General features: G+C 37.1%; 25 non-coding genes across 25 annotated transcripts; all 25 read left to right on the top strand.

Annotated features, from left to right (window-relative positions):
• The first annotated feature begins 587 nt into the window (after window positions 1-587).
• On the top strand, window positions 588-661 carry TRNAT-AGU (transfer RNA threonine (anticodon AGU)). Its single transcript has one exon. It is a non-coding gene; the product is annotated as a tRNA-Thr (tRNA).
• A 280-nt stretch (window positions 662-941) lies between these two features.
• Window positions 942-1,015, top strand: TRNAT-AGU (transfer RNA threonine (anticodon AGU)). The gene has a single exon. It is a non-coding gene; the product is annotated as a tRNA-Thr (tRNA).
• A 280-nt stretch (window positions 1,016-1,295) lies between these two features.
• TRNAT-AGU (transfer RNA threonine (anticodon AGU)) lies at window positions 1,296-1,369 on the top strand. Its single transcript has one exon. It is a non-coding gene; the product is annotated as a tRNA-Thr (tRNA).
• Window positions 1,370-2,002: 633 nt separating this feature from the next.
• Window positions 2,003-2,076, top strand: TRNAT-AGU (transfer RNA threonine (anticodon AGU)). The gene has a single exon. It is a non-coding gene; the product is annotated as a tRNA-Thr (tRNA).
• Window positions 2,077-2,355: 279 nt separating this feature from the next.
• On the top strand, window positions 2,356-2,429 carry TRNAT-AGU (transfer RNA threonine (anticodon AGU)). The gene has a single exon. It is a non-coding gene; the product is annotated as a tRNA-Thr (tRNA).
• Window positions 2,430-2,709: 280 nt separating this feature from the next.
• TRNAT-AGU (transfer RNA threonine (anticodon AGU)) lies at window positions 2,710-2,783 on the top strand. Its single transcript has one exon. It is a non-coding gene; the product is annotated as a tRNA-Thr (tRNA).
• Window positions 2,784-4,085: 1,302 nt separating this feature from the next.
• Window positions 4,086-4,159, top strand: TRNAT-AGU (transfer RNA threonine (anticodon AGU)). Its single transcript has one exon. It is a non-coding gene; the product is annotated as a tRNA-Thr (tRNA).
• A 280-nt stretch (window positions 4,160-4,439) lies between these two features.
• On the top strand, window positions 4,440-4,513 carry TRNAT-AGU (transfer RNA threonine (anticodon AGU)). The gene has a single exon. It is a non-coding gene; the product is annotated as a tRNA-Thr (tRNA).
• A 968-nt stretch (window positions 4,514-5,481) lies between these two features.
• TRNAT-AGU (transfer RNA threonine (anticodon AGU)) lies at window positions 5,482-5,555 on the top strand. The gene has a single exon. It is a non-coding gene; the product is annotated as a tRNA-Thr (tRNA).
• A 280-nt stretch (window positions 5,556-5,835) lies between these two features.
• On the top strand, window positions 5,836-5,909 carry TRNAT-AGU (transfer RNA threonine (anticodon AGU)). Its single transcript has one exon. It is a non-coding gene; the product is annotated as a tRNA-Thr (tRNA).
• Window positions 5,910-6,189: 280 nt separating this feature from the next.
• TRNAT-AGU (transfer RNA threonine (anticodon AGU)) lies at window positions 6,190-6,263 on the top strand. Its single transcript has one exon. It is a non-coding gene; the product is annotated as a tRNA-Thr (tRNA).
• A 280-nt stretch (window positions 6,264-6,543) lies between these two features.
• On the top strand, window positions 6,544-6,617 carry TRNAT-AGU (transfer RNA threonine (anticodon AGU)). Its single transcript has one exon. It is a non-coding gene; the product is annotated as a tRNA-Thr (tRNA).
• A 634-nt stretch (window positions 6,618-7,251) lies between these two features.
• On the top strand, window positions 7,252-7,325 carry TRNAT-AGU (transfer RNA threonine (anticodon AGU)). The gene has a single exon. It is a non-coding gene; the product is annotated as a tRNA-Thr (tRNA).
• Window positions 7,326-7,604: 279 nt separating this feature from the next.
• TRNAT-AGU (transfer RNA threonine (anticodon AGU)) lies at window positions 7,605-7,678 on the top strand. Its single transcript has one exon. It is a non-coding gene; the product is annotated as a tRNA-Thr (tRNA).
• A 280-nt stretch (window positions 7,679-7,958) lies between these two features.
• On the top strand, window positions 7,959-8,032 carry TRNAT-AGU (transfer RNA threonine (anticodon AGU)). Its single transcript has one exon. It is a non-coding gene; the product is annotated as a tRNA-Thr (tRNA).
• Window positions 8,033-8,666: 634 nt separating this feature from the next.
• TRNAT-AGU (transfer RNA threonine (anticodon AGU)) lies at window positions 8,667-8,740 on the top strand. Its single transcript has one exon. It is a non-coding gene; the product is annotated as a tRNA-Thr (tRNA).
• Window positions 8,741-9,727: 987 nt separating this feature from the next.
• Window positions 9,728-9,801, top strand: TRNAT-AGU (transfer RNA threonine (anticodon AGU)). The gene has a single exon. It is a non-coding gene; the product is annotated as a tRNA-Thr (tRNA).
• A 265-nt stretch (window positions 9,802-10,066) lies between these two features.
• Window positions 10,067-10,140, top strand: TRNAT-AGU (transfer RNA threonine (anticodon AGU)). The gene has a single exon. It is a non-coding gene; the product is annotated as a tRNA-Thr (tRNA).
• A 280-nt stretch (window positions 10,141-10,420) lies between these two features.
• On the top strand, window positions 10,421-10,494 carry TRNAT-AGU (transfer RNA threonine (anticodon AGU)). Its single transcript has one exon. It is a non-coding gene; the product is annotated as a tRNA-Thr (tRNA).
• Window positions 10,495-11,127: 633 nt separating this feature from the next.
• Window positions 11,128-11,201, top strand: TRNAT-AGU (transfer RNA threonine (anticodon AGU)). Its single transcript has one exon. It is a non-coding gene; the product is annotated as a tRNA-Thr (tRNA).
• Window positions 11,202-12,481: 1,280 nt separating this feature from the next.
• On the top strand, window positions 12,482-12,555 carry TRNAT-AGU (transfer RNA threonine (anticodon AGU)). The gene has a single exon. It is a non-coding gene; the product is annotated as a tRNA-Thr (tRNA).
• A 280-nt stretch (window positions 12,556-12,835) lies between these two features.
• Window positions 12,836-12,909, top strand: TRNAT-AGU (transfer RNA threonine (anticodon AGU)). Its single transcript has one exon. It is a non-coding gene; the product is annotated as a tRNA-Thr (tRNA).
• A 1,086-nt stretch (window positions 12,910-13,995) lies between these two features.
• TRNAT-AGU (transfer RNA threonine (anticodon AGU)) lies at window positions 13,996-14,069 on the top strand. The gene has a single exon. It is a non-coding gene; the product is annotated as a tRNA-Thr (tRNA).
• A 280-nt stretch (window positions 14,070-14,349) lies between these two features.
• On the top strand, window positions 14,350-14,423 carry TRNAT-AGU (transfer RNA threonine (anticodon AGU)). The gene has a single exon. It is a non-coding gene; the product is annotated as a tRNA-Thr (tRNA).
• Window positions 14,424-14,702: 279 nt separating this feature from the next.
• Window positions 14,703-14,776, top strand: TRNAT-AGU (transfer RNA threonine (anticodon AGU)). The gene has a single exon. It is a non-coding gene; the product is annotated as a tRNA-Thr (tRNA).
• Window positions 14,777-15,046: the final 270 nt, after the last annotated feature.

The following is a 15,046-nucleotide window of genomic DNA, read 5'->3' as shown; positions in this document are numbered from 1 at the left end:
TGTGCAGGTTGCTGTTAAAGCATAGAAAAGTAAGATGTGCAAAACCTTTAGATTCATTCACTCTGGCTTACTTTGTCATCATTATACAAAGTTTAAAGAAGTCGGTAATTTCCAAGTAACACAGCATCTACAATGTGGTGCTGTGGCTTAGATGGTTAAAACCTTTAGATTTATTCACTCTGGCTTATTTTGTTACCATTATACGAAGTTTAGAGAAGCAGGCAATTTTGAAGTAACACAGCAGCTTTCATGTGGTGCTGTGGCTTAGTTGAACAGGAGATCCTGAGTTCAAATCTCAGCAGTGCCTTATTTTCATTCCGTTTTATGATCTTTGTGTGCAGGTTGCGGTTAAAGCATAGAAAAGTAAGATGTGCAAAACCTTTAGATTCATTCACTATGGCTTACTTTGTCATCATTATACAAAGTTTAAAGAAGTCGGTAATTTCCAAGTAACACAGCATCTAAAATGTGGTGCTGTGTCTTAGATGGTTAAAACCTTTAGATTTATTCACTCTGGCTTAATTTGTTACCATTATACGAAGTTTAGAGAAGCAGACAATTTTCAAGTAACACAGTAGCTTTCATGTGGTGCTGTGGCTTAGTTGGTCAAAGCGCATGTCTAGTAAACATGAGATCCTGAGTTCAAATCTCAGCAGTGCCTTATTTTCATTCCGTTTTCTGATCTTTGTGTGCAGGTTGCTGTTAAAGCATAGAAAAGTAAGATGTGCAAAATCTTTAGATTCATTCACTCTGGCTTACTTTGTCATCATTATACAGAGTTTAAAGAAGTCGGTAATTTCCAAGTAACACAGCATCTAAAATGTGGTGCTGTGGCTTAGATGGTTAAAACCTTTAGATTTATTCACTCTGGCTTAATTTGTTACCATTATACGAAGTTTAGAGAAGCAGACAATTTTCAAGTAACACATTAGCTTTCATGTGGTGCTGTGGCTTAGTTGGTCAAAGCGCCTGTTTAGTAAACAGGAGATCCTGAGTTCAAATCTCAGCAGTGCCTTATTTTCATTCCGTTTTCTGATCTTTGTGTGCAGGTTGCTGTTAAAGCATAGAAAAGTAAGATGTGCAAAATCTTTAGATTCATTCACTCTGGCTTACTTTGTCATCAGTATACAAAGTTTAAAGAAGTTGGTAATTTCCAAGTAACACAGCATCTAAAATGTGGTGCTGTGGCTTAGATGGTTAAAACCTTTAGATTTATTCACTCTGGCTTAATTTGTTACCATTATACGAAGTTTAGAGAAGCAGGCAATTTTCAAGTAACACAGTAGCTTTCATGTGGTGCTGTGGCTTAGTTGGTCAAAGCGCCTGTCTAGTAAACAGGAGATCCTGAGTTCAAATCTCAGCAGTGCCTTATTTTCATTCTGTTTTAGGATCTTTGTTTGAAGTTTGCTGTTAAAGCATAGAAAATAAGATGTGCAGAACCTTTAGATTCATTCACTATGGCTTACTTTGTCATCATTATACAAAGTTTAAAGAAGTCGGTAATTTCCAAGTAACACAGCATCTAAAATGTGGTGCTGTGGCTTAGATGGTTAAAACCTTTAGATTTATTCACACTGGCTTATTTTGTTACCATTATATGAAGTTTAGAGAAGCAGGCAATTTTCAAGTAACACAGCAGCTTTCATGTGGTGCTGTGGCTTAGTTGGTTAAAGCGCCTGTCTAGTAAACAGGAGATACTGAGTTCAAATCTCCGCAGTGCCTTATTTTTATTCCGTTTTATGATCTTTGTGTGCAGGTTGCGGTTAAAGCATAGAAAAGTAAGATGTGCAAAACCTTTAGATTCATTCACTATGGCTTACTTTGTCATCATTATACAAAGTTTAAAGAAGTCGGTAATTTCCAAGTAACACAGCATCTAAAATGTGGTGCTATGGCTTAGATGGTTAAAACCTTTAGATTTATTCACTCTGGCTTATTTTGTTACCATTATATGAAGTTTAGAGAAGCATGCAATTTTCAAGTAACACAGTAGCTTTCATGTGGTGCTGTGGCTTAGTTGGTTAAAGCGCCTGTCTAGTAAACAGGAGATCCTGAGATCAAATCTCAGCAGTGCCTTATTTTCATTCCGTTTTCTGATCTTTGTGTGCAGGTTGCGGTTAAAGCATAGAAAAGTAAGATGTGCAAAATCTTTAGATTCATTCACTCTGGCTTACTTTGTCATCATTATACAGAGTTTAAAGAAGTCGATAATTTCCAAGTAACACAGCATCTAAAATGTGGTGCTGTGGCTTAGATGGTTAAAACCTTTAGATTTATTCACACTGGCTTATTTTGTTACCATTATACGAAGTTTAGAGAAGCAGGCAATTTGAAGTAACACAGCAGCTTTCATGTGGTGCTGTGGCTTAGTTGGTTAAAGCGCCTGTCTAGTAAACAGGAGATCCTGAGTTCAAATCTCAGCAGTGCCTTATTTTCATTCCGTTTTCTGATCTTTGTGTGCAGGTTGCTGTTAAAGCATAGAAAAGTAAGATGTGCAAAATCTTTAGATTCATTCACTCTGGCTTACTTTGTCATCATTATACAGAGTTTAAAGAAGTCGGTAATTTCCAAGTAACACAGCATCTAAAATGTGGTGCTGTGGCTTAGATGGTTAAAACCTTTAGATTTATTCACTCTGGCTTAATTTGTTACCATTATACGAAGTTTAGAGAAGCAGACAATTTTCAAGTAACACGATAGCTTTCATGTGGTGCTGTGGCTTAGTTGGTCAAAGCGCCTGTCTAGTAAACAGGAGATCCTGAGTTCAAATCTCAGCAGTGCTTTATTTTTATTCCGTTTTCTATTCTTTGTGTGCAGGTTGCTGTTAAAGCATAGAAAAGTAAGATGTGCAAAATCTTTAGATTCATTCACTCTGGCTTACTTTGTCATCAGTATACAAAGTTTAAAGAAGTTGGTAATTTCCAAGTAACACAGCATCTAAAATGTGGTGCTGTGGCTTAGATGGTTAAAACCTTTAGATTTATTTACTCTGGCTTAATTTGTTACCATTATACGAAGTTTAGAGAAGCAGGCACTTTTCAACTAACACAGTAGCTTTCATGTGGTGCTGTGGCTTAGTTGAACAGGAGATCCTGAGTTCAAATCTCAGCAGTGTCTTATTTTCATTCCGTTTTCTGATCTTTGTGTGCAGGTTGCTGTTAAAGCATAGAAAAGTAAGATGTGCAAAACCTTTAGATTCATTCACTATGGCTTACTTTGTCATCATTATACAAAGTTTAAAGAAGTCGGTAATTTCCAAGTAACACAGCATCTAAAATGTGGTGCTATGGCTTAGATGGTTAAAACCTTTAGATTTATTCACACTGGCTTATTTTGTTACCATTATACGAAGTTTAGAGAAGGAGGCAATTTTCAAGTAACACAGTAGCTTTCATGTGGTGCTGTGGCTTAGTTGGTTAAAGCGCCTGTCTAGTAAACAGGAGATCCTAAATTAAAATCTCAGCAGTGCCTTATTTTCATTCCGTTTTATGATCTTTGTGTGCAGGTTGCGGTTAAAGCATAGAAAAGTAAGATGTGCAAAACCTTTAGATTCATTCACTCTGGCTTACTTTGTCATCATTATACAGAGTTTAAAGAAGTCGGTAATTTCCAAGTAACACAGCATCTAAAATGTGGTGCTGTGGCTTAGATGGTTAAAACCTTTAGATTTATTCACACTGGCTTATTTTGTTACCATTATACGAAGTTTAGAGAAGCAGGCAATTTTAAAGTAACACAGCAGCTTTCATGTGGTGCTGTGGCTTAGTTGAACAGGAGATCCTGAGTTCAAATCTCAGCAGTGTCTTATTTTCATTCCGTTTTCTGATCTTTGTGTGCAGGTTGCTGTTAAAGCATAGAAAAGTAAGATGTGCAAAACCTTTAGATTCATTCACTCTGGCTTACTTTGTCATCATTATACAAAGTTTAAAGAAGTCGGTAATTTCCAAGTAACACAGCATCTACAATGTGGTGCTGTGGCTTAGATGGTTAAAACCTTTAGATTTATTCACTCTGGCTTATTTTGTTACCATTATACGAAGTTTAGAGAAGCAGTCAATTTTCAAGTAACACAGCAGCTTTCATGTGGTGCTGTGGCTTAGTTGGTTAAAGCGCCTGTCTAGTAAACAGGAGATCCTGAGTTAAAATCTCAGCAGTGCCTTATTTTCATTCCGTTTTCTGATCTTTGTGTGCAGGTTGCTGTTAAAGCATAGAAAAGTAAGATGTGCAAAATCTTTAGATTCATTCACTCTGGCTTACTTTGTCATCATTATACAGAGTTTAAAGAAGTCGGTAATTTCCAAGTAACACAGCATCTAAAATGTGGTGCTGTGGCTTAGATGGTTAAAACCTTTAGATTTATTCACTCTGGCTTATTTTGTTACCATTATACGAAGTTTAGAGAAGCAGGCAATTTTCAAGTAACACAGTAGCTTTCATGTGGTGCTGTGGCTTAGTTGGTTAAAGCGCCTGTCTAGTAAACAGGAGATCCTGAGTTCAATTCTCAGCAGTGCCTTATTTTCATTCCGTTTTCTGATCTTTGTGTGCAGGTTGCTGTTAAAGCATAGAAAAGTAAGATGTGCAAAATCTTTAGATTCATTCACTCTGGCTTACTTTGTCATCATTATACAAAGTTTAAAGAAGTCGGTAATTTCCAAGTAACACAGCATCTAAAATGTGGTGCTGTGGCTTAGATGGTTAAAACCTTTAGATTTATTCACACTGGCTTATTTTGTTACCATTATACGAAGTTTAGAGAAGCAGGCAATTTTCAAGTAACACAGCAGCTTTCATGTGGTGCTGTGGCTTAGTTGGTTAAAGCGCCTGTCTAGTAAACAGGAGATCCTAAATTAAAATCTCAGCAGTGCCTTATTTTCATTCCGTTTTATGATCTTTGTGTGCAGGTTGCGGTTAAAGCATAGAAAAGTAAGATGTGCAAAACCTTTAGATTCATTCACTCTGGCTTACTTTGTCATCATTATACAGAGTTTAAAGAAGTCGGTAATTTCCAAGTAACACAGCATCTAAAATGTGGTGCTGTGGCTTAGATGGTTAAAACCTTTAGATTTATTCACACTGGCTTATTTTGTTACCATTATACGAAGTTTAGAGAAGCAGGCAATTTTGAAGTAACACAGCAGCTTTCATGTGGTGCTGTGGCTTAGTTGAACAGGAGATCCTGAGTTCAAATCTCAGCAGTGTCTTATTTTCATTCCGTTTTCTGATCTTTGTGTGCAGGTTGCTGTTAAAGCATAGAAAAGTAAGATGTGCAAAACCTTTAGATTCATTCACTCTGGCTTACTTTGTCATCATTATACAAAGTTTAAAGAAGTCGGTAATTTCCAAGTAACACAGCATCTACAATGTGGTGCTGTGGCTTAGATGGTTAAAACCTTTAGATTTATTCACTCTGGCTTATTTTGTTACCATTATACGAAGTTTAGAGAAGCAGTCAATTTTCAAGTAACACAGCAGCTTTCATGTGGTGCTGTGGCTTAGTTGGTTAAAGCGCCTGTCTAGTAAACAGGAGATCCTGAGTTAAAATCTCAGCAGTGCCTTATTTTCATTCCGTTTTCTGATCTTTGTGTGCAGGTTGCTGTTAAAGCATAGAAAAGTAAGATGTGCAAAATCTTTAGATTCATTCACTCTGGCTTACTTTGTCATCATTATACAGAGTTTAAAGAAGTCGGTAATTTCCAAGTAACACAGCATCTAAAATGTGGTGCTGTGGCTTAGATGGTTAAAACCTTTAGATTTATTCACTCTGGCTTATTTTGTTACCATTATACGAAGTTTAGAGAAGCAGGCAATTTTCAAGTAACACAGTAGCTTTCATGTGGTGCTGTGGCTTAGTTGGTTAAAGCGCCTGTCTAGTAAACAGGAGATCCTGAGTTCAATTCTCAGCAGTGCCTTATTTTCATTCCGTTTTCTGATCTTTGTGTGCAGGTTGCTGTTAAAGCATAGAAAAGTAAGATGTGCAAAATCTTTAGATTCATTCACTCTGGCTTACTTTGTCATCATTATACAAAGTTTAAAGAAGTCGGTAATTTCCAAGTAACACAGCATCTAAAATGTGGTGCTGTGGCTTAGATGGTTAAAACCTTTAGATTTATTCACACTGGCTTATTTTGTTACCATTATACGAAGTTTAGAGAAGCAGGCAATTTTCAAGTAACACAGCAGCTTTCATGTGGTGCTGTGGCTTAGTTGGTTAAAGCGCCTGTCTAGTAAACAGGAGATCCTGAGTTCAAATCTCAGCAGTGCCTTATTTTCATTCCGTTTTATGATCTTTGTGTGCAGGTTGCGGTTAAAGCATAGAAAAGTAAGATATGCAAAATCTTTAGATTCATTCACTATGGCTTACTTTGTCATCATTATACAAAGTTTAAAGAAGTCGGTAATTTCCAAGTAACACAGCATCTAAAATGTGGTGCTATGGCTTAGATGGTTAAAACCTTTAGATTTATTCACTCTGGCTTATTTTGTTACCATTATACGAAGTTTAGAGAAGCAGGCAATTTTCAAGTAACACAGCAGCTTTCATGTGGTGCTGTGGCTTAGTTGGTTAAAGCGCCTGTCTAGTAAACAGGAGATCCTGAGTTCAAATCTCAGCAGTGCCTTATTTTCATTCCGTTTTATGATCTTTGTGTGCAGGTTGCGGTTAAAGCATAGAAAAGTAAGATATGCAAAATCTTTAGATTCATTCACTATGGCTTACTTTGTCATCATTATACAAAGTTTAAAGAAGTCGGTAATTTCCAAGTAACACAGCATCTAAAATGTGGTGCTATGGCTTGGATGGTTAAAACCTTTAGATTTATTCACTCTGGCTTATTTTGTTACCATTATACGAAGTTTAGAGAAGCAGACAATTTTCAAGTAACACAGCAGCTTTCATGTGGTGCTGTGGCTTAGTTGGTCAAAGCGCCTGTTTAGTAAACAGGAGATCCTGAGTTCAAATGTCAGCAGTGCCTTATTTTCATTCCGTTTTCTGATCTTTGTGTGCAGGTTGCTGTTAAAGCATAGAAAAGTAAGATGTGCAAAATCTTTAGATTCATTCACTCTGGCTTACTTTGTCATCAGTATACAAAGTTTAAAGAAGTTGGTAATTTCCAAGTAACACAGCATCTAAAATGTGGTGCTGTGGCTTAGATGGTTAAAACCTTTAGATTTATTCACTCTGGCTTAATTTGTTACCATTATACGAAGTTTAGAGAAGCAGGCAATTTTCAAGTAACACAGTAGCTTTCATGTGGTGCTGTGGCTTAGTTGGTCAAAGCGCCTGTCTAGTAAACAGGAGATCCTGAGTTCAAATCTCAGCAGTGCCTTATTTTCATTCTGTTTTAGGATCTTTGTTTGAAGTTTGCTGTTAAAGCATAGAAAATAAGATGTGCAGAACCTTTAGATTCATTCACTATGGCTTACTTTGTCATCATTATACAAAGTTTAAAGAAGTCGGTAATTTCCAAGTAACACAGCATCTAAAATGTGGTGCTGTGGCTTAGATGGTTAAAACCTTTAGATTTATTCACACTGGCTTATTTTGTTACCATTATACGAAGTTTAGAGAAGCAGGCAATTTTCAAGTAACACAGTAGCTTTCGTGTGGTGCTGTGGCTTAGTTGGTTAAAGCGCCTGTCTAGTAAACAGGAGATCCTGAGTTCAAATCTCAGCAGTGCCTTATTTTCATTCCGTTTTCTGATCTTTGTGTGCAGGTTGCTGTTAAAGCATAGAAAAGTAAGATGTGCAAAATCTTTAGATTCATTCACTCTGGCTTACTTTGTCATCATTATACAGAGTTTAAAGAAGTCGGTAATTTCCAAGTAACACAGCATCTAAAATGTGGTGCTATGGCTTAGATGGTTAAAACCTTTAGATTTATTCACTCTGGCTTATTTTGTTACCATTATACGAAGTTTAGAGAAGCAGGCAATTTTCAAGTAACACAGTAGCTTTCATGTGGTGCTGTGGCTTAGTTGGTCAAAGCGCCTGTCTAGTAAACAGGAGATCCTGAGTTCAAATCTCAGCAGTGCCTTATTTTCATTCCGTTTTCTGATCTTTGTGTGCAGGTTGCTGTTAAAGCATAGAAAAGTAAGATGTGCAAAATCTTTAGATTCATTCACTCTGGCTTACTTTGTCATCATTATACAAAGTTTAAAGAAGTCGGTAATTTCCAAGTAACACAGCATCTAAAATGTGGTGCTGTGGCTTAGATGGTTAAAACATTTAGATTTATTCACTCTGGCTTAATTTGTTACCATTATACGAAGTTTAGAGAAGCAGACAATTTTCAAGTAACACAGTAGCTTTCATGTGGTGCTGTGGCTTAGTTGGTCAAAGCGCCTGTTTAGTAAACAGGAGATCCTGAGTTCAAATGTCAGCAGTGCCTTATTTTCATTCCGTTTTCTGATCTTTGTGTGCAGGTTGCTGTTAAAGCATAGAAAAGTAAGATGTGCAAAATCTTTAGATTCATTCACTCTGGCTTACTTTGTCATCAGTATACAAAGTTTAAAGAAGTTGGTAATTTCCAAGTAAGACAGCATCTAAAATGTGGTGCTGTGGCTTAGATGGTTAAAACCTTTAGATTTATTCACTCTGGCTTAATTTGTTACCATTATACGAAGTTTAGAGAAGCAGGCAATTTTCAAGTAACACAGTAGCTTTCATGTGGTGCTGTGGCTTAGTTGGTCAAAGCGCCTGTCTAGTAAACAGGAGATCCTGAGTTCAAATCTCAGCAGTGCCTTATTTTCATTCTGTTTTAGGATCTTTGTTTGAAGTTTGCTGTTAAAGCATAGAAAATAAGATGTGCAGAACCTTTAGATTCATTCACTATGGCTTACTTTGTCATCATTATACAAAGTTTAAAGAAGTCGGTAATTTCCAAGTAACACAGCATCTAAAATGTGGTGCTGTGGCTTAGATGGTTAAAACCTTTAGATTTATTCACACTGGCTTATTTTGTTACCATTATACGAAGTTTAGAGAAGCAGGCAATTTTCAAGTAACACAGTAGCTTTCGTGTGGTGCTGTGGCTTAGTTGGTTAAAGCGCCTGTCTAGTAAACAGGAGATCTTGAGTTCAAATCTCAGCAGTGCCTTATTTTCATTCCATTTTCTGATCTTTGTGTGCAGGTTGCTGTTAAAGCATAGAAAAGTAAGATGTGCAAAATCTTTAGATTCATTCACTCTGGCTTACTTTGTCATCATTATACAGAGTTTAAAGAAGTCGGTAATTTCCAAGTAACACAGCATCTAAAATGTGGTGCTATGGCTTAGATGGTTAAAACCTTTAGATTTATTCACTCTGGCTTATTTTGTTACCATTATACGAAGTTTAGAGAAGCAGGCAATTTTCAAGTAACACAGTAGCTTTCATGTGGTGCTTTGGCTTAGTTGGTCAAAGCGCCTGTCTAGTAAACAGGAGATCCTGAGTTCAAATCTCAGCAGTGCCTTATTTTCATTCCGTTTTCTGATCTTTGTGTGCAGGTTGCGGTTAAAGCATAGAAAAGTAAGATGTGCAAAACCTTTAGATTCATTCACTATGGCTTACTTTGTCATCATTATACAAAGTTTAAAGAAGTCGGTAATTTCCAAGTAACACAGCATCTAAAATGTGGTGCTATGGCTTAGATGGTTAAAACCTTTAGATTTATTCACTCTGGCTTATTTTGTTACCATTATACGAAGTTTAGAGAAGCAGGCAATTTTCAAGTAACAAAGTAGCTTTCATGTGGTGCTGTGGCTTAGTTGGTTAAAGCGCCTGTCTAGTAAACAGGAGATCCTGAGTTAAAATCTCAGCAGTGCCTTATTTTCATTCCGTTTTATGATCTTTGTGTGCAGGTTGCGGTTAAAGCATAGAAAAGTAAGATGTGCAAAACCTTTAGATTCATTCACAATGGCTTACTTTGTCATCATTATACAAAGTTTAAAGAAGTAACACAGCATCTAAAATGTGGTGCTGTGGCTTAGATGGTTAAAACCTTTAGATTTATTCACACTGGCTTATTTTGTTACCATTATACGAAGTTTAGAGAAGCAGACAATTTTCAAGTAACACAGTAGCTTTCATGTGGTGCTGTGGCTTAGTTGGTCAAAGCGCCTGTCTAGTAAACAGGAGATCCTGAGTTCAAATCTCAGCAGTGCCTTATTTTCATTCCGTTTTCTGATCTTTGTGTGCAGGTTGCTGTTAAAGCATAGAAAAGTAAGATGTGCAAAATCTTTAGATTCATTCACTCTGGCTTACTTTGTCATCAGTATACAAAGTTTAAAGAAGTTGGTAATTTCCAAGTAACACAGCATCTAAAATGTGGTGCTGTGGCTTAGATGGTTAAAACCTTTAGATTTATTCACTCTGGCTTAATTTGTTACCATTATACGAAGTTTAGAGAAGCAGGCAATTTTCAAGTAACACAGTAGCTTTCATGTGGTGCTGTGGCTTAGTTGGTCAAAGCGCCTGTCTAGTAAACAGGAGATCCTGAGTTCAAATCTCAGCAGTGCCTTATTTTAATTCTGTTTTAGGATCTTTGTTTGAAGTTTGCTGTTAAAGCATAGAAAATAAGATGTGCAGAACCTTTAGATTCATTCACTATGGCTTACTTTGTCATCATTATACAAAGTTTAAAGAAGTCGGTAATTTCCAAGTAACACAGCATCTAAAATGTGGTGCTGTGGCTTAGATGGTTAAAACCTTTAGATTTATTCACACTGGCTTATTTTGTTACCATTATACGAAGTTTAGAGAAGCAGGCAATTTTCAAGTAACACTGTAGCTTTCATGTGGTTCTGTGGCTTAGTTGGCTAAAGCGCCTGTCTAGTAAACAGGAGATCCTGAGTTCAAATCTCAGCAGTGCCTTATTTTCATTCCGTTTTCTGATCTTTGTGTGCAGGTTGCTGTTAAAGCATAGAAAAGTAAGATGTGCAAAATCTTTAGATTCATTCACTCTGGCTTACTTTGTCATCATTACACAGATTTTAAAGAAGTCGGTAATTTCGAAGTAACACAGCATCTAAAATGTGGTGCTGTGGCTTAGATGGTTAAAACCTTTAGATTTATTCACTCTGGCTTAATTTGTTACTATTATACGAAGTTTAGAGAAGCAGTCAATTTTCAACTAACACAGCACCTTTCATGTGGTGCTGTGGCTTAGTTGGTTAAAGCGCCTGTCTAGTAAACAGGTGATCCTGAGTTCAAATCTCAGCAGTGCCTTATTTTCATTCTGTTTTAGGATCTTTGTTTGAAGTTTGCTGTTAAAGCATAGAAAATAAGATGTGCAGAACCTTTAGATTCATTCACTTTGGCTTACTTTGTCATCATTATACAAAGTTTAACCCCTTCCCGACATATGACGTACATTTACGTCATATGTCGGTTGCGGGGGAATCAAGCCAGCTCACGGAGTGAGCTGGCTTGAAAGTGAGCAGGTAATGGCTGTATATTACAGCCAGGTACCTGCTCTCACGGCCACGAGCGGCGAGTTCGCCGATCGTGGCCGTTTAACCCTTTAAGCACCGCGGGCAAAGCGCCCGCAGTGCTTAAATAGCTGATCGGAGGGGGGGCGCCCCCCTCCGGCGCCGATCGGGGCCCCCCGCGGCGAGATCGGAGGGTGCCGATCGGTTGCCATGGCAGCCAGGGGTCTAATGTAGACCCCTGTGCTGGACGTGTCAGCATTCCTAAAAGTCCGATCTATTAAAATATAACATTAGTTATCCCGCACGGTTAAAGGCGTAAACGGAAAATAATTCCCAACGCCAAAACTACTTTTTTTGGTCGCACCGCCTACCCAAAAAAAAATAACTAAAAGAGATCAGAAAGTCGCCCATATCCCATAATGGTATTAATTAAAAAGTACACTTCAGCCCGCAAAAAATGAGCCCTCACCCAGGTCCGTAGGTGGAAAAATAAAAAAGTTATAAGCCGCAGAACATGGCGACGCGACGCAAATTAGAAAAACCGTAAAAGTTTCTATTTTTTTTTTTAGTGGTAAAACATAACGAAAACTATATAAGTTTGGTATCACCGGAATCGTAACGACCCATAGAATAAAGATAACCCATCATTTTAAACGAACTATGAACTCCAAAAAAACCGTAACCAGCGCAAAATTGTGGAATTGCGTTTTTTTTCTTTTTTACCCCACATTGATTTATTTCCTGATTCCCCAGAATATTATACGGTATAGTAAATGGTACCATTAAAAAGTACAACTTGTCCCGCAAAAAAAAAGCCCTCATGTGTCTATATAGCCGGAAAATTAAAAAAGTTACGCTTATTTGAACGCGAGGAGGAAAAAAAAAAATTAACAAAAAAGGCCTCGTCGGGAAGGGGTTAAAGAAGTCGGTAATTTCCAAGTAACACAGCATCTAAAATTTGGTGCTGTGGCCTAGATGGTTAAAACCTTTAGATTTATTCACACTGGCTTATTTTGTTACCATTATACGAAGTTTAGAGAAGCAGGCAATTTTAAAGTAACACAGCAGCTTTCATGTGGTGCTGTGGCTTAGTTGGTTAAAGCGCCTGTCTAGTAAACAGGAGATCCTGAGTTCAAATCTCAGCAGTGCCTTATTTTCATTCCGTTTTATGATCTTTGTGTGCAGTTTGCGGTTAAAGCATAGAAAAGTAAAATGTGCAAAACCTTTAGATTCATTCACTCTGGCTTACTTTGTCATCATTATACAGAATTTAAAGAAGTCAGTAATTTCCAAGTAACACAGCATCTAAAATGTGGTGCTGTGGCTTAGATGGTTAAAACCTTTAGATTTATTCACTCTGGCTTAATTTGTTACCATTATACGAAGTTTAGAGAAGCAGGCAATTTTCAAGTAACACAGTAGCTTTCATGTGGTGCTGTGGCTTAGTTGGTCAAAGCGCCTGTCTAGTAAACAGGAGATCCTGAGTTCAAATCTCAGCAGTGCCTTATTTTCATTCCGTTTTCTGATCTTTGTGTGCAGGTTGCTGTTAAAGCATAGAAAAGTAAGATGTGCAAAATCTTTAGATTCATTCACTCTGGCTTACTTTGTCATCAGTAAAACATAACGAAAACTATATAAGTTTGGTATCACCGGAATCGTAACGACCCATAGAATAAAGATAACCCATCATTTTAAACGAACTATGAACTCCAAAAAAACCGTAACCAGCGCAAAATTGTGGAATTGCGTTTTTTTTCTTTTTTACCCCACATTGAATTATTTCCTGATTCCCCAGAATATTATACGGTATAGTAAATGGTACCATTAAAAAGTACATCTTGTCCCGCAAAAAAAAAGCCCTCATGTGTCTATATAGCCGGAAAATTAAAAAAAGTTACGCTTATTTGAACGCGAGGAGGAAAAAAAAAAAAATTAACAAAAAAGGCCTCGTCGGGAAGGGGTTAAAGAAGTTGGTAATTTCCAAGTGTGCAGGTTGCTGTTAAAGCATAGAAAAGTAAGATGTGCAAAATCTTTAGATTCATTCACTCTGGCTTACTTTGTCATCAGTATACATAGTTTAAAGAAGTCGGTAATTTCCAAGTAACACAGCATCTAAAATGTGGTGCTGTGGCTTAGATGGTTAAAACCTTTAGATAAATTCACTCTGGCTTAATTTGTTACCATTATACGAAGTTTAGAGAAGCAGGCAATTTTCAAGTAACACAGTAGCTTTCATGTGGTGCTGTGGCTTAGTTGGTCAAAGCGCCTGTCTAGTAAACAAGAGATCCTGAGTTCAAATCTCAGCAGTGCCTTATTTTCATTCTGTTTTAGGATCTTTGTTTGAAGTTTGCTGTTAAAGCATAGAAAATAAGATGTGCAGAACCTTTAGATTCATTCACTATGGCTTACTTTGTCATCATTATACAAAGTTTAAAGAAGTCGGTAATTTCCAAGTAACACAGCATCTAAAATGTGGTGCTGTGGCTTAGATGGTTAAAACCTTTAGATTTATTCACACTGGCTTATTTTGTTACCATTATATGAAGTTTAGAGAAGCAGGCAATTTTCAAGTAACACAGCAGCTTTCATGTGGTGCTGTGGCTTAGTTGGTCAAAGCGCCTGCCTAGTAAACAGGAGATCCTGAGTTCAAATCTCAGCAGTGCCTTATTTGCATTCCGTTTTCTAAACTTTGTGTCCAGGTTGCTGTTAAAGCATAGAAAAGTAAGATGTGCAAAACCTTTAGATTCATTCACTCTGGCTTACTTTGTCATCATTATACAAAGTTTAAAGAAGTCGGTAATTTCCAAGTAACACAGCATCTAAAATGTGGTGCTGTGGCTTAGATGGTTAAAACCTTTAGATTTATTCACTCTGGCTTATTTTGTTACCATTATACGAAGTTTAGAGAAGCTGTCAATTTTCAAGTAACACAGCAGCTTTCATGTGGTGCTGTGGCTTAGTTGGTCAAAGCGCCTGTCTAGTAAACAGGAGATCCTGAGTTCAAATCTCAGCAGTGCCTTATTTTCATTCTGTTTTAGGATCTTTGTTTGAAGTTTGCTGTTAAAGCATAGAAAATAAGATGTGCAGAACCTTTAGATTCATTCACTATGGCTTACTTTGTCATCATTATACAAAGTTTAAAGAAGTCGGTAATTTCCAAGTAACACAGCATCTAAAATGTGGTGCTGTGGCTTAGATGGTTAAAACTTTTAGATTTAATCACACTGGCTTATTTTGTTACCATTATACGAAGTTTAGAGAAGCAGGCAATTTTCAAGTAACACAGCAGCTTTCATGTGGTGCTGTGGCTTAGTTGGTTAGAGCGCCTGTCTAGTAAACAGGAGATCCTGAGTTCAAATCTCAGCAGTGCCTTATTTTCATTCCGTTTTATGATCTTTGTTTGAAGTTTGCTGTTAAAGCATAGAAAATAAGATGTGCAAAACCTTTAGATTCATTCACTATGGCTTACTTTGTCATCATTATACAAAGTTTAAAGAAGTCGCTAATTTCCAAGTAACACAGCATCTAAAATGTGGTGCTGTGGCTTAGAAGGTTAAAACCTTTAGATTTATTCACACTGGCTTATTTTGTTACCATTATACGAAGTTTAGAGAAGCAGGCAATTTTCAAGTAACACAGCAG

Source organism: Crinia signifera, chromosome 11 (genome assembly GCF_055691185.1).
Source record: "Crinia signifera chromosome 11, ASM5569118v1, whole genome shotgun sequence".
NCBI classification, from domain to species: domain Eukaryota; kingdom Metazoa; phylum Chordata; class Amphibia; order Anura; family Myobatrachidae; genus Crinia; species Crinia signifera.
The sequence above is the reverse complement of the archived record's forward strand: the minus strand, read 5'-3'. Positions and strand labels throughout refer to the sequence as shown.